The 12787-nt window shown below is 42.8% G+C and overlaps 1 protein-coding gene across 2 annotated transcripts in view; it reads right to left on the bottom strand.

Annotated features, from left to right (window-relative positions):
• The window catches only part of sgcd (sarcoglycan, delta (dystrophin-associated glycoprotein)), a 280685-nt gene extending 269857 nt beyond the window's left edge, over positions 1–10828 (bottom strand). For both annotated transcript variants that reach the window (XM_056397027.1, XM_056397028.1), the window contains exon 1: positions 9916–10828. The gene's annotated coding sequence lies outside the window, so the exon portion shown is untranslated. The remainder of the gene's footprint in view (positions 1–9915) is intronic.
• Positions 10829–12787: the final 1959 nt, after the last annotated feature.

Below are 12787 nucleotides of genomic sequence, written 5' to 3'. Positions count from 1 at the left end.
TATTGTGCTAGCTACACATGACTCAACCTGAGGGCAGTTTCATTCTTGTGTCAGATGTAAGATGGTTACTGTCCTGTCTTTGTAAGCTTTGCTAAAGACAATGGCCTGTGCAACGTTCACCCACTTCCTGTTAAGATTAATTGTACTTTGTGACGACATGTGTCTCTGAAAACTAGTAGATCATTTTTGGAATAACCAGGCCTATCACCACAACAAACCCTGCAGCCTTTCACAATAACGTGTCATCTGTTTTTAGAGCGTCATTTTATTTCTTATTTCCTTGAGAGAAATTTTTTTTTTTTTTTCATTACATTTACTCATTTAGCAGATGCTTTTATCCAAAGTGATTTACAGGTGAGGGACATCACTGAAGCTTCAGTGCAGTAGGAGACCTTGGTTTAAGTACTAAGTATTACATCTATTAAATAAGTGCGAGAGAGATCAGGTAAAGAAGTGCACAGAAAACACACAGTAAGTGCTAGTTAGGCATGTTAGGGTGTCTTGGAGATGGAGAGGGACACCCTTGCTCCGATAGCATCTGGTAGCTTGTTCCACCCTTGGGGAACCACAGACCAGAACAGTCTGGACTGAGACCGCCTTGTGTGCAGGGATGGTAATGCCGGATGACGTTCTTTGGAGGAACACAGTGGCTGAGAAGAAGCATAAGTCTGTATGATTGAGTCTAAGTAAATGGGTGCAGAACTATCCCTGAAAGCCTCTCCACTAAAGAAAAAAGGAAGAACTTAGATGTCTAGGTGATTCAATAAGATTCAGTGTGAAGCATATGTTCAAATGCAGTCATTTTAAAAAGGTCCCATGTAGTATAAAGGTAGATGTTGATGTACTCTTTGATTATAAAGCACAGAAGACAGCGCTCAATCCACACAGCCTGTATTTAGAAACTGAGCCTTAAAACAAGCCATCAGAACTTCCTGGACTTTGTGATGTCACAACAAAGCAGTCACTTAGCCCCACCCACCTGGATCCACCATCCAAATCTTGCAGGATTTGGTTTCTCTGAGTGTTTTACCTGAAAGTTGAGGAGAGGCTCAGAGCCTCCTCTCTCCTGATTGGCTCACAGACCTGTTGTTACTAGAGCTCCAGAGAGAAGCCTGAGAGAGGAGATGTGAAACTACACTGAGATGGTTTTTGGTTCTTTAAACCACAAATATATCTTCTTATGGATCAACACTTCAAAATAAAACACAGAAGTTTAAAATATGGAGCTTTATATTCTGTTGAAACTTTAATATCTAAAAGGTTTAATTTTTTAGCCACAGTTTTATCGAAGTCGTCTGGTTGTCCTTTTACGTGCAAATAGCTAAATTAGCTCTGACTGAGAACTGTCAGTTGATCTAAGAACAGGTGGCACTTTTTCAAGCGCGTGATGCCTCACTTCACAGGGATGTACCGTGTGGCCCCTGAGGAACCCCATGAAAGCTGCGATGCATAACGGATTTCTCTCGGCCCCCACCTCTCCGTGTGTATTCATGTGATGTGGCTCATTATCGAATCTATTTGCTCTATTTGCGTAATAAAAAGCCCATCAGCTCCCCCGAGCACTCGCCCGTCTGTCTCTGTGTACAGCTCGTTCACGCCCCCCCCCCCCCCCCCCCCAAGTTCCCTAACCTTCATGTGGACCTCTGTGTTGGCTTTTGTTCCTTCTTTACAAGACAAATCAATTCCTCAAAGGACTCAAACTCTTAAGTGAAATCAGTTCCAGGTTGCTAATGCGGGCTGTCAGTATCGCTCAGTGGCGAGGGGAGATAAAGCTATTTATGGAGAAGACAGGAGATGGAAGAGACTTGCTTCTCTCTCCTCCGCCTGTCGCTCTCTTGAGGTCCCGAGACTCGCCATTTTTATTTAGAAACAGATTTGAGGACACGCACACACATAAAGACCTCAAGGTAAACACATTCAAGCTCCATCTGTCAGCAGGGGACATAATATCCATCCCATTTTCACTCGCAGTTCATTTATTTTCCTTTTTCCTCACATTAAATATTCATGTCAAACTGGATTTCACTGTTTGCTTTCTAATGTTTAGCTTCAGGCGTCCAGGTTTTAGTGGTGCTGTTGGCAAAATAAAAGCCCCGTCTCATGCATTTGTCTGTCCCGCATTAGTAGTGTAAACAGCAGCAGCCACTGAAGGTGTCCCTCATTTTACCCAGCTTCCACTGCAGACGTCTCATTCTTGAAAATAATAGATGCTCATTTTTTTAAAACAAGTTTTCTCCTTGTGTGCTGAACTCTATTTTTCCCTCTTATTTCTGTTACTGATCAGTGATCTGGGAATAAAAAATACATCGTTCCAGAACTATAAATCAGTTTCCTTTATTATTTTTTTTTTTTTAATACAATTGAATGTGTTGAAGCAGCAGCAGGTTTTGTTTTGCAGTGTGCCGTGTTTCATTTTATAGTCACTTCCCTCTCTGCTGCTGATTGACTGGTCAAGTCTGACGGAGGACTGTTCATCACAATCAAACCCTCACACTGTTATTACTTTATTACATTCTCACATTATCTTAGCCACATCGACCGAGTGTTGGACAGAGCTGGGTTGGATCTTTCCCCGTTATTCTATCAACGTTGGCTAAATAACAGAAACAAGACGATACAGTTCAACAGCAGCTCAGACTACAATGATCATGAAGTTGAACACATCTGTAACCACGATGATTTACTGTGGAGCTGTTCTATTAAACTGCATTAGTTTTGCTTGGTGTATCTAATAAACTTCCTGTTAAGATGTTTAATCTTATCCTCACATAATAAGATCTGAGCCCTTTTGACACATTATTAAAACGTATGGAGGATGTTGATAACTGGGTGTTTTCAAAAGTTTTGCAGTTAAGCAGTGACAAGATGGAAATGCTGGTTATCGTGGTAGAAACTAACGGAGAGGAAATCTCTTTTATATCGTCACACAGGCTACAAACTTTGGCAACACTTTCCAGAGCCACATTAACAGCGTAATTAAAACAAGATTTTATCATTTAAGAAATATTGTAAAGGTGATGTGTTTTTTTAAATCTCAGGAACACACCGAAAAACTCATCCATGCTTTTTATTTCCAGCCGACTGGACGAGCATGACAGGAATATCCAAAAGCGTCTTGATCATCCGCAGCTGTTCCAGCAGCTGCCAGAGTTTTAACTTGAAAAACACCCGATCTGACGCCGTTAACATCGGCTTCCAGCAAATGTTAGAAATTGATTTTAAAATGTTTAAGCTTGTTTTTGAGGCACTACGTGGTCTGACACTTCAGTTTCTCTCTGTCTCGGCTTGTGAGCCGTGAACCGGCTTCACCCCTCAGGTCATCTGGACCAGGCCGCCTGGTTACTCCCCAGGTCTCCACGAAAACTGGTGAAACTGCCTTTAGCTGTTAAGCTCCGAGCTGCTGGAACATGTCACCCATTCATATTAGGTTTGCTCCAACGCTGTCGTCCTTTAGGACCGCACTGAAAACATTCCTTCTCTCTTTCTGTAGTCGCTTTATTGGTTTCAGATCTCGTCTTATTTTAACAAGTGGTCTGAATTGTATTATTCATGTTTGTTTTAACTGTGTAATGTTTCATCTTTACGTCGTCCACATAGTTTTTGTGGCTGCAGCTCACTGTGCTTCCACCTAGAATGAAATGTGCTTTGTAAATAAAGTTTTTCTCTTTACTTTCTCCCCATGTCTCTCTGCCTTCACACAGACACACACACGTCATATATTTTACAGTGGGCCGATCAATATAAAAGTGCTTTTAGTACGAAGACTCATGATTCTGTGTGAGTGTTGGTCAGCCCATCATGGTTTGCCAGAATCGCACCACACACACTCTGAAATCTTAAAGCCTGACTCACAGGTTTGGCTCGATGTGAGAGGAACAGACGCCGTAAAACTGTTTCACCTGCACCAGATCTCTGAGCAGATAGCAACACAACATAACACTTTCCTCTGACGTAGAAGCTGCTGTTCTTCCTTCCTCTTTAATTCCACTACAGAAGGTTTTGTTTTGTAGTGTTGAACAGGACCACCACTGACAGGACTCCCTGAAATGTTCTTTACCTAGTGACTGGACAAGCTGAGATCCTGACACGACACAAACAAAAGGAAATTGGTGTTCATAGGGTTAAAATGGAATTAGATGCATTTACATTTACATATGGTGAATGATCGCACTGTGGTGTACTGTAGGCTCACTCTCTGTCTCAGAGGTCCCAGATGGTTTCCACTTGACATCACCATCAACTTGGATCAATACCTGTTCATAAAGTTGCTGCTGGTTGCACTGGATTGCATTGGACTGCACATTATGTCTGCTGTAAGTGCTAGTTTCAAATAAATATTACAGGAAGCAGGCAGCCGTGCACAACTGTCAACTCAGTTTTCATTTCTGTGCTGCAGTATATTTACTCAGCAGCAACTTCAAAATGTTTAACTTTGCAAATGTTATGTTGCCGTTTCTTGTCGTATTGCAGATCTCAAGTGCCTCCTGAGGAGGTGGATCAGATCCAGCAGCAGTTGTTCTGCAGGTTACGGCTTGTACACAGCTTCAAAGCAAAGTCACTGACCTGCTTTGTTCTGCCGTTTCCTCCCTCTCCGACGTTTCCCCGCTTCCTTTACGAGGCTTCACGCTGCTGGATATTTAAAGACATCAAATGCATGTGAGACCCTGACAATTAGTGAGGACTGTTGCTGGGTAATTAGTGGAAAGGAAGTGAGCCTTCAACCCCCCCCCCCCATACAGGATCCCCGCTCACACACATTCATAGTAATGAATCCCACACATGCACTCAGACAGATTTACTGAGAGTATGAGAAGAAACGTTCACACTTAACACCGTGTTGACCCTTGTGGTTAATTGGGCAGGAGAGTGGACATGAAGACCAGACATAACTAGACACGTACACAAAGTACATAGACACTGTGGTGGGAGGGAAGACGTGAAGGAAGGAAAGAAAAAATAGAAGGCAAGGAAGAAAATAAAAAGACAGAAAGGAGACAAGGAAAGACAAAGAAACAAGGAAAACTGAAGGTAAGAAATAAGAAAAAATGGAATTACAACAGAAGGAAATAGAATGCAAAGCAAAGAAAGACTGACGGATGAGAAGACAGGAAAGAAGTGAAGCGAGAAATAATAGGTAGAAGGAGGGACAGAATAAAGGACAGAAAGAAACAAATATGCAAAAAGGGAAAAAGACAGGAGGAAGTAAAGATGGAAAGTAATAAAGAAAATTGCTGTAAGTGGCAATTCCTTGACCTTATGTCATCTTTAATGTTAAATCTTAATCTGGAGAGTGACTCCAGGATTTATCTGAAGTATAAAAAGCATTTCCCTCTGAAGTGTAGAGGAAGATGAAAAAGTCAAAGGACAAAGAACGAGAAATTTGAGAAACCCCTTATATCTTGCAGCAGCCACGTATCAGGGAGTTTTGGGAGATAATAGTCTGCAGTGTTTTTGGATCTCATGTGACTACTCAAGTGTTTCCATTTCACTTTTGCGAAATATTGCTTCGTCAAATAGTTTGAGGTTTTTGTTTTTTCCCCAAAGTGTTTCCATTACACGTTTTTAAGTTCGCTATTTCAAACTGCGCATTAATAAGATTAATGGAAACGCAGTTACTGGTTGACTGTTATTAACTTCAGTAGTGAGGCCAGCTGTGCCGAGTTTACCTGGTGACTCAACTCTGCCAGGCAGGAAGAGGTTTTACAAGAGGGTCGTCACCACCGACGTAAAGCACCTCAAAGCTGCACCGAGTCTTTTAGAAAATGAATTTTGTTGCCTTCTTCCTTTGTACAGAAACATCTTAATGTCTTTTTTATCAAAGAAACAAAGATGATTGAAAGATACAACATGTGCATGTTATCTGTCCATGCACTCACACACACACGCGCACATATTAAAGTGTGTATCCCAAGGCTAAACAAGGACAGTGAAGACTGTCATCAGACCACTAAAATGAGTTGATTTGTTTAAGGTGCTGAGATGCTGGAGGACGCAGCAGCTCGTCCTCTGGCTCCAAATCAACTTTACTGACTTTTAGGTGACGTCCTCTGCGCTCTAATGTAGTTATGCATCGTGGTTGTTGTGTGTGTGTATGTGTGTGTGTGTGTGTGTGTGTGAGAGAGTGAGTGTGTGTGTATAATTGAAGTTCCATACAGGGTTGGTTTTTAGTCTAAGTAATTCATGAGTGCTTGCTGAGGTGGAGGGGTGTCGTGGAGAGAAACGCCTCAGAGCTTCTGCTGCTCTCCTGCTGCATTACTCATCACTACTCTTCTTCCTCAAAATTCATTATTCATGTTTCTTTAGCAGCTGCCTCGTACAAGTGTCCGTCGTCACAGTGCTGGTTTCTGATTGGAGACTTTGTTCCCGTCGGCACTCGATCAACACCTGCAGTTTCTCCACTTCTCCCATGTCTCCCTCCCTTCATCCTCCATTCTCTTTCCACGGCTTCCTTCTTTGTCATGTCTCACCTTCCTGCACTCTTCTTCTGCTGCCTCTGCTTTGCACCTCTTTCTCTGTCTCAATATCTCCTCCTCCCACCAAGTGTTACTGATGCGTTGCGTTAGCCTTTAGATCATGGACAGTATTGGATGAAATAAAGCAAACCAATCACCTCTTGTTGGGTTTGGGTCTCACATTTGGCAGTCTGTAAGTATTTCTCTGCAACATTAAATATTCATGAGTAAAGAAGCAACTATCAAAGTTTCAGATGGAAAAAAAAAACATCCTTGTAAATTACTTTAAGACTTGAACATTGAAAATCTAAGATAATCTGCTTCATCAGGACGGTGTCGGTGTAGTTTGATCACACACTTCACAGCGAACGCAACACAAGCAAACAACCCAACAACTGTCATCAGATTCAAATCTTGTTAAATCATGATTGGTGCTCATAAGTGTGTGAAATCAACCTTTTTCAACTGAGTTGTTTAGTGTATTAAATGTCCAAAAAATACAATGTTATGAGAAAAAGAAGCTGCAGTAAATAATTGGTATTTTTAACCACACTGGCAGGACAAACACTGATGTTCCTCCCAGGATGAATTGTATTTACTTGTGTAACCCATAGAAATTTAAATTTGTCCCAGAGTTTGGTTTATGAAAGAAAATACCTGCAAAACTAACTTTGAATTTTTGCTAATTAGTAAAATGTTGGCAAGCTAACATATGGTGGACAAAATGAACATAAGACCTGCTTAATATCAGTATGTCAGCATTGTCATTGTGTGCACGTTGGATTGCTAACATCAGCATTTAGCACAAATACAGCCTCACAGAATTACTAGTGCGGCCCTGCTCCTTTCCTTGGCTGAGGTCTGCGCTCTAGACTAGAGTGCCCATCTAGTTATTTTTTATCCTTATGGCGAGAGAAGGTAATCCAATCACCCTAAGATGAATAAACCACTACAGGGTGTACAGGTAGAAACAACTGCGGCAGCCACGAGTGACCATGTCTGAGTGAACCATTTACATGACAAATACTCTGGTGCAAGGCCTTTGTATGACATAGCAGGTCAGAGAAGATGTACTGTAAGTGGGAGCGGAACAAACTCCATTACTGTTCCAGTGAAGCCTTTCCTTGATTGATCAGACAGCTGACAACCACAGCTTGTGTGGCTTAGTAACAGGTTTCCTGTAATGAAGGCCAGACTTAACGTTTGAAAGCCCAGATGTTCCAGAGGGGAGAAGGTAAACAAAAATGGCTTCAAATGTGGGTCATGTTTGGTCCAGTCAAGCAGCTTGTAGCATCGACCAGCAATAAATCAGATCTGGTGATCAGCGCTTTCAGCAATACTTTCATTTTCCAAACAACATGGGGCAACTTGGAGAACTCCAAAGAGGTAACATCATCCGTCGCCAAAAACTGCAGGAGCATCTGTGAAAAAAACATCTGGAAAATCATGACAACGTCTGTCAAACATACAACCTGTGTTCAGACAGAAGAATCAGCTGAACACAAGTTCAAAGTAACCGCGACATATTCAACAATTAAACATTATTACTCGCCTTTGTCACAGGATTCACCAGCAGCCCCAACTCACTAAACAGCCCTCCAGATTAAATCGTCTCGTTTTCATGTTCTTTAGCATCATTTTGTCTGTAAACTCCCGCAAAACTCACACATGCCTCTGCAGTATCGTGCTCGAGGCTATACAGATAGGCGACAAAAGAAAGAAAAAAAAAAACAAAACAATGTCACAAAATGAAAACACAAAATGTCTTTGTAAGGTGTTACTCCAACACAAGCCTCAAGAATCAGCATAGCGTTCTCCTTTTCTACCTACAGTAGTTAATGCTTTTAGACTAACACTGTACTATAATTCCACACCAATGGAAACTGAAGCATTAATGGCCCTCATAAGTAATCGACAAAGAGATCTCAGCATTAAAATGCGGTAATTTGTTTACCGTGTACTGTTTACACAACGTTCTAGAAACTGCTGACTGAAGGACTGGACTCAAAGGGACAAGAGTCGACTTCGATCAATTTCCCACAAAAGCCAAAACACTACAGAATAATATCTCTGAAGTCATTTTGGTTCATATCAGCACAGTTGTTTCAAGCTAGTAACACTACATTTGTCTTGATGTCTGAATATGAGAAACGACTTGTTTTGTTGGATGTTTTTTTTTTTTTTTACAGTGTGGAGCCTGACTGTAATCAATATCATCTCAGCCTTTACATCTCAACTTTTCATGAGCTATTTAAATGCTTTATTGATATAGATCTTCCCAACAGGGCTCCTGGCTCCATATATTTGATATGTTCATTGCTTGTGGTACTAAGGCGGGATAGATGGATTGTAAATGCATCTGTGAGCATGTAGTCTCTAAAGCCACTGACTTTCATTTGAGTAATTTATTCAACAAATGCTCATGAGTGATGATCCAGAAAATACAGAAGCCCTCAAAATGCAATCATCCTCAAGTCTGAGTGTCCCCTTGCAGACATGATCCAGTCAGACCATCAGAGGTATGAACATCTCAGTGACAAATATCAGCTCAGACGCAGGGTGTGATAGTCAGTCATTTCTGCCCCTTGGTTCAGAAGAAGTCACCCCTTGGCAAAGATCCATCTGATCCCGGTAATGCAATTAAACCCACATCTGGATCTCCATACAGATCCATGCTGTCATTCTCTCCGACAGAGAATAAGCCACGCACCACTTCATATTACATATATATATATATGGGGAGAGAGAGAGCGAGAGAGAAGACTTCCAACCACAGTACGATGCACAATCTGGATGCAAAGCAGACCTTGACATGCATGGTCCATATCCACTGGCAATTATTCGTATCAGTTCATGTGGATGATGAGCCAGTAATAGCGTATCAGCTAACAAGCATCGAATGTGATCAGAATAAGCCGACAAATAAGAGGAGAGTTTGTAATATTCAGCATTATGTAGCTGGCAACTTAAAGAGAAGGGGTCTTGTGGGTTTCAGTGACAGAAAATGATTCATCAAGACAGATCATGACGAACTCAGTGCAAACAGACGCCGGATGCTCTGTGGTTCTAGAAATCCACTTAACATTAAACACCTCTGGCTTCACAGCTGCAGTGTCATTCGATTCTAACCGGCTACTGAGCAGAAACAACACAGTGAAGGGGACGTTGCTACAGACCCTGGGTGATGCAGAGTAAACAGCACAGAGAAGTGCCAGTCCTGACTAATCAGACGAAGCTGGGTGAAGCGTTCACAGCTCAATAGTGGACATAGTTTGGTTTTAAAAAATGAAGCATCTAGCAGAGCGAGAGAGTAATCCAGCAAAGCAAAAAATCTGCCACATCACTGAGACTGAGCTGTTCCTCTCCAAAGTGCACAATCAATGTTGCTCAGGAAGGAGCAAGGGCAGAGGGGAAAATGACATAAAGAAGCCACACAGCAAAGACAAAGTAAAAGCACTCCTACCTCTTAGTCAGATGCCAAAATCGCAGCCGTGGATAAGTCAGAAAACCATAGAGCTGGTTAAAGCAGCTGGTGCTCCTCGATATAAAGTGATACGGGAATTTTCAGCTCGTCAGAAAGGAACTCCTAGGATCCCCAGTTTTCTTCAGAGCCTTTCAGTGATTTTTGGGATACACTCAAGTCTGGTTTAGAGGCTGTAGTCCAGCAGAACCAGAGGCAGACGGCTCACTTCCATGTGCAACACGGGAGATTCTGACATGCTTCTTCTTCCCCTTAGGGGACCGGGGTGCCTCAGACTGGGATCTTGCCGGGGTAGACAAGTGGACAGCAGCAGCAGCAGCAGCAGCGAGAGTATTGACAGATGTAGTAGTAATATTCCTGACTGTGGAGAGAACTGAGCATCCTTCAGTGAAGAGATAAAGAAGAGGAGGAGAAGATGATCCAGCGCACCAGAACCGCAGAGCGCACAGCCAGCGCAGCGCAGCACACTCTCTGTCGCTTAAATCCCCCAAAACCAGGCTGATTGTAGGCAGGAGGCAGGCAGATCAACACAGCACAGAGGAAAGAGGTGCTGTTGCATCAACATTGCTCTGAGTCTAGTTTTCTGTTTTCAAAGATGAAAAAGAAAAATCACCACTAGCGCTCCAACAGGATCACCACCAGATTCATCTCCTCTCCGGGGCTCCTCAAGTCTGCACAGGACGGAGTGTGACTGAGAAAGAGAGGAGAGACAGCGAGAGAGCGGAGAGTGTATGCATGCATGCATGTGTGTGTGTGTGTGTGTGTATGTGTGTGTGTATGTGTGTGTGTGTGTATGTGTGTGTGTGTGTGTATGTGTGTGTGTGTGTGTGTGTGTGGAATAGAGGGGGATAGGTGGAGAGAGTAGAGCGGAGAGCGGCAGACGGGCAGGAGGCTGTGAGCGCAAGTGGAGCCGAAGAGCGATGTGAATGAGGAGAGGCGAGATGTGAGAGAGGAGGATGCTCGGAGAGGAGGAAGAGGAGGAGGAGGAAGGTTGGTGGGGGGGAGATGACCAGGAGAGAGAGAGAGTGGGAGAGTGTGGCAGAGAGAGAAAGAGAGAGGGAGAGAGAGAAAGAGAGCAGCTCACACTGTCAGTGACTACATTAACAGCGCTGAGTAGGTGGAGTTTTCCTTGCAGCAGTGGAGGGGGGGGGGGGGGGGGGGATCATGATTTGAGACCGAAAAGAGAGAGAGAGACACACACACACACACTGACAATAGAGAGAGAAAGAGAGAGAGCAGGAGAGAGAAAGAGGAGGATACAGAGGCAAAGAAAAGCACAAGAGGAGTATAAGACAAGACAGAGGAAAAGAATCAGGGTGTTTAGAGGTTAAAGAAACCTGTGAGGAGTGACGGCTGCTGAGGGAGAGCGAGCGAGGAGAATTAGTGGAGAGAGAGAGGAAAGGTGGTGATGGTGTGTGTGTGAGCTTGTTTTAGTGTATTCGTGGGGTCTACAAAAACCGGACCACACCTGTACGGTCCAGAAGCTTTGTGGGGACCAGGATGCTGGACCCCGCAAGTTCAACTGGGTCAAGACTCAGTTTTAGGGTTAAGGTCAGAATCAGGGTTAGGGGCATTATGTGAATAATGGGTCCCCACAAATGAAGTAAGACAAAGGTGTGTGTGTGTGTGTGTGTGTGTGTGTGTGTGTGTGTGTGTGTGTGGCAGAGTCCCCAGCTGCAGTGATGCTGGCACACTGACAGCCCTCCTCTCGCCAGGGGTCGTAAACATCGATTAGAATATTTAAAGACGCACGCGCTCGCGCACCAAAAGAAAACACGTGGACACTTAAAGGCCCCTGGCACGCACTCAGACACACTACAGCCACGCATACGCGCGCACACACACACACACACACACACACACACACACACACACACACACACACACACACACACACAACGCAGTACATAAACTTGCTTTATAGACTTGCATTCACATGCCCTTTGCATTCCTTGTTATTCTTTATTCTTTTTCATTACATTTAATTTGTTCTTTTAATATTCCTCTTTTTACTTTGATTAGTATTTTACATTGTTATTGCCTGTTTTATTCCTTCTGCTCTCTGTGTGTTTGTAAAGCTTTATAGACTTGCATTAATTTCTTTTATCTAATGTCTTGAGCATATAACTTGGATTACTTTGTGCTGTTTGTATTTTGTGTGAAATGCTGCACTAAAATAATTCATTTAAAAGAATTCATTGTTTATTTTTCTTTTATGTACTTTTTTTGTTTTATTATATATACAAAAATGCCACCTGTTTTTTCCTGTCTTCATAAAATGGACATAAATATAAACACACGTGTATATGCAATTGCTACACACACACACACACACACACACAGTATAACCCTACACACACTGCCTAATTTGCTGAGAGAGCTATAGCAGAGAAGTAATCAATACTCGTTATGAAAATAATATCATGCTGTTGCCTTAAAGTGATGACGAATGAAGAAATCAGGTTTCTCAAAAATCTGCTCAGGGCTCAATTTGTCTTTGTTGAGACACACGTATTGAATTGAAATCTTTTTTTTTTTTGTCTGGTTTTGGTTTAGTGCAGCAACCTGCATGTCTGAGCAGCACATGCAATTATAAAGACATGCCTCCGTAAGCAGCCGTCGATATTAACAGCTGGAGCTGCTGCCCGCCGTTGATTATCCACTATGGATCTGCCACTGAAGACTTAGTGTTCGTCAGGACACAGTTTATGGTCGAAGGAAGGGAATCATTACTGGTGACCTTTACCCATAACTGCACAATAAACTGGTTTGTCCAGACATGAGATACTCTCAGGCAGCTGTAGTAGTAGCAGCCTGAGAGTAAGGGGTAGTTGTAAGCCCTCCAGTCTATTTC

Source organism: Seriola aureovittata, chromosome 15, assembly GCF_021018895.1.
Source record: "Seriola aureovittata isolate HTS-2021-v1 ecotype China chromosome 15, ASM2101889v1, whole genome shotgun sequence".
Lineage (NCBI taxonomy): Eukaryota > Metazoa > Chordata > Actinopteri > Carangiformes > Carangidae > Seriola > Seriola aureovittata.
The sequence above is the reverse complement of the archived record's forward strand: the minus strand, read 5'-3'. Positions and strand labels throughout refer to the sequence as shown.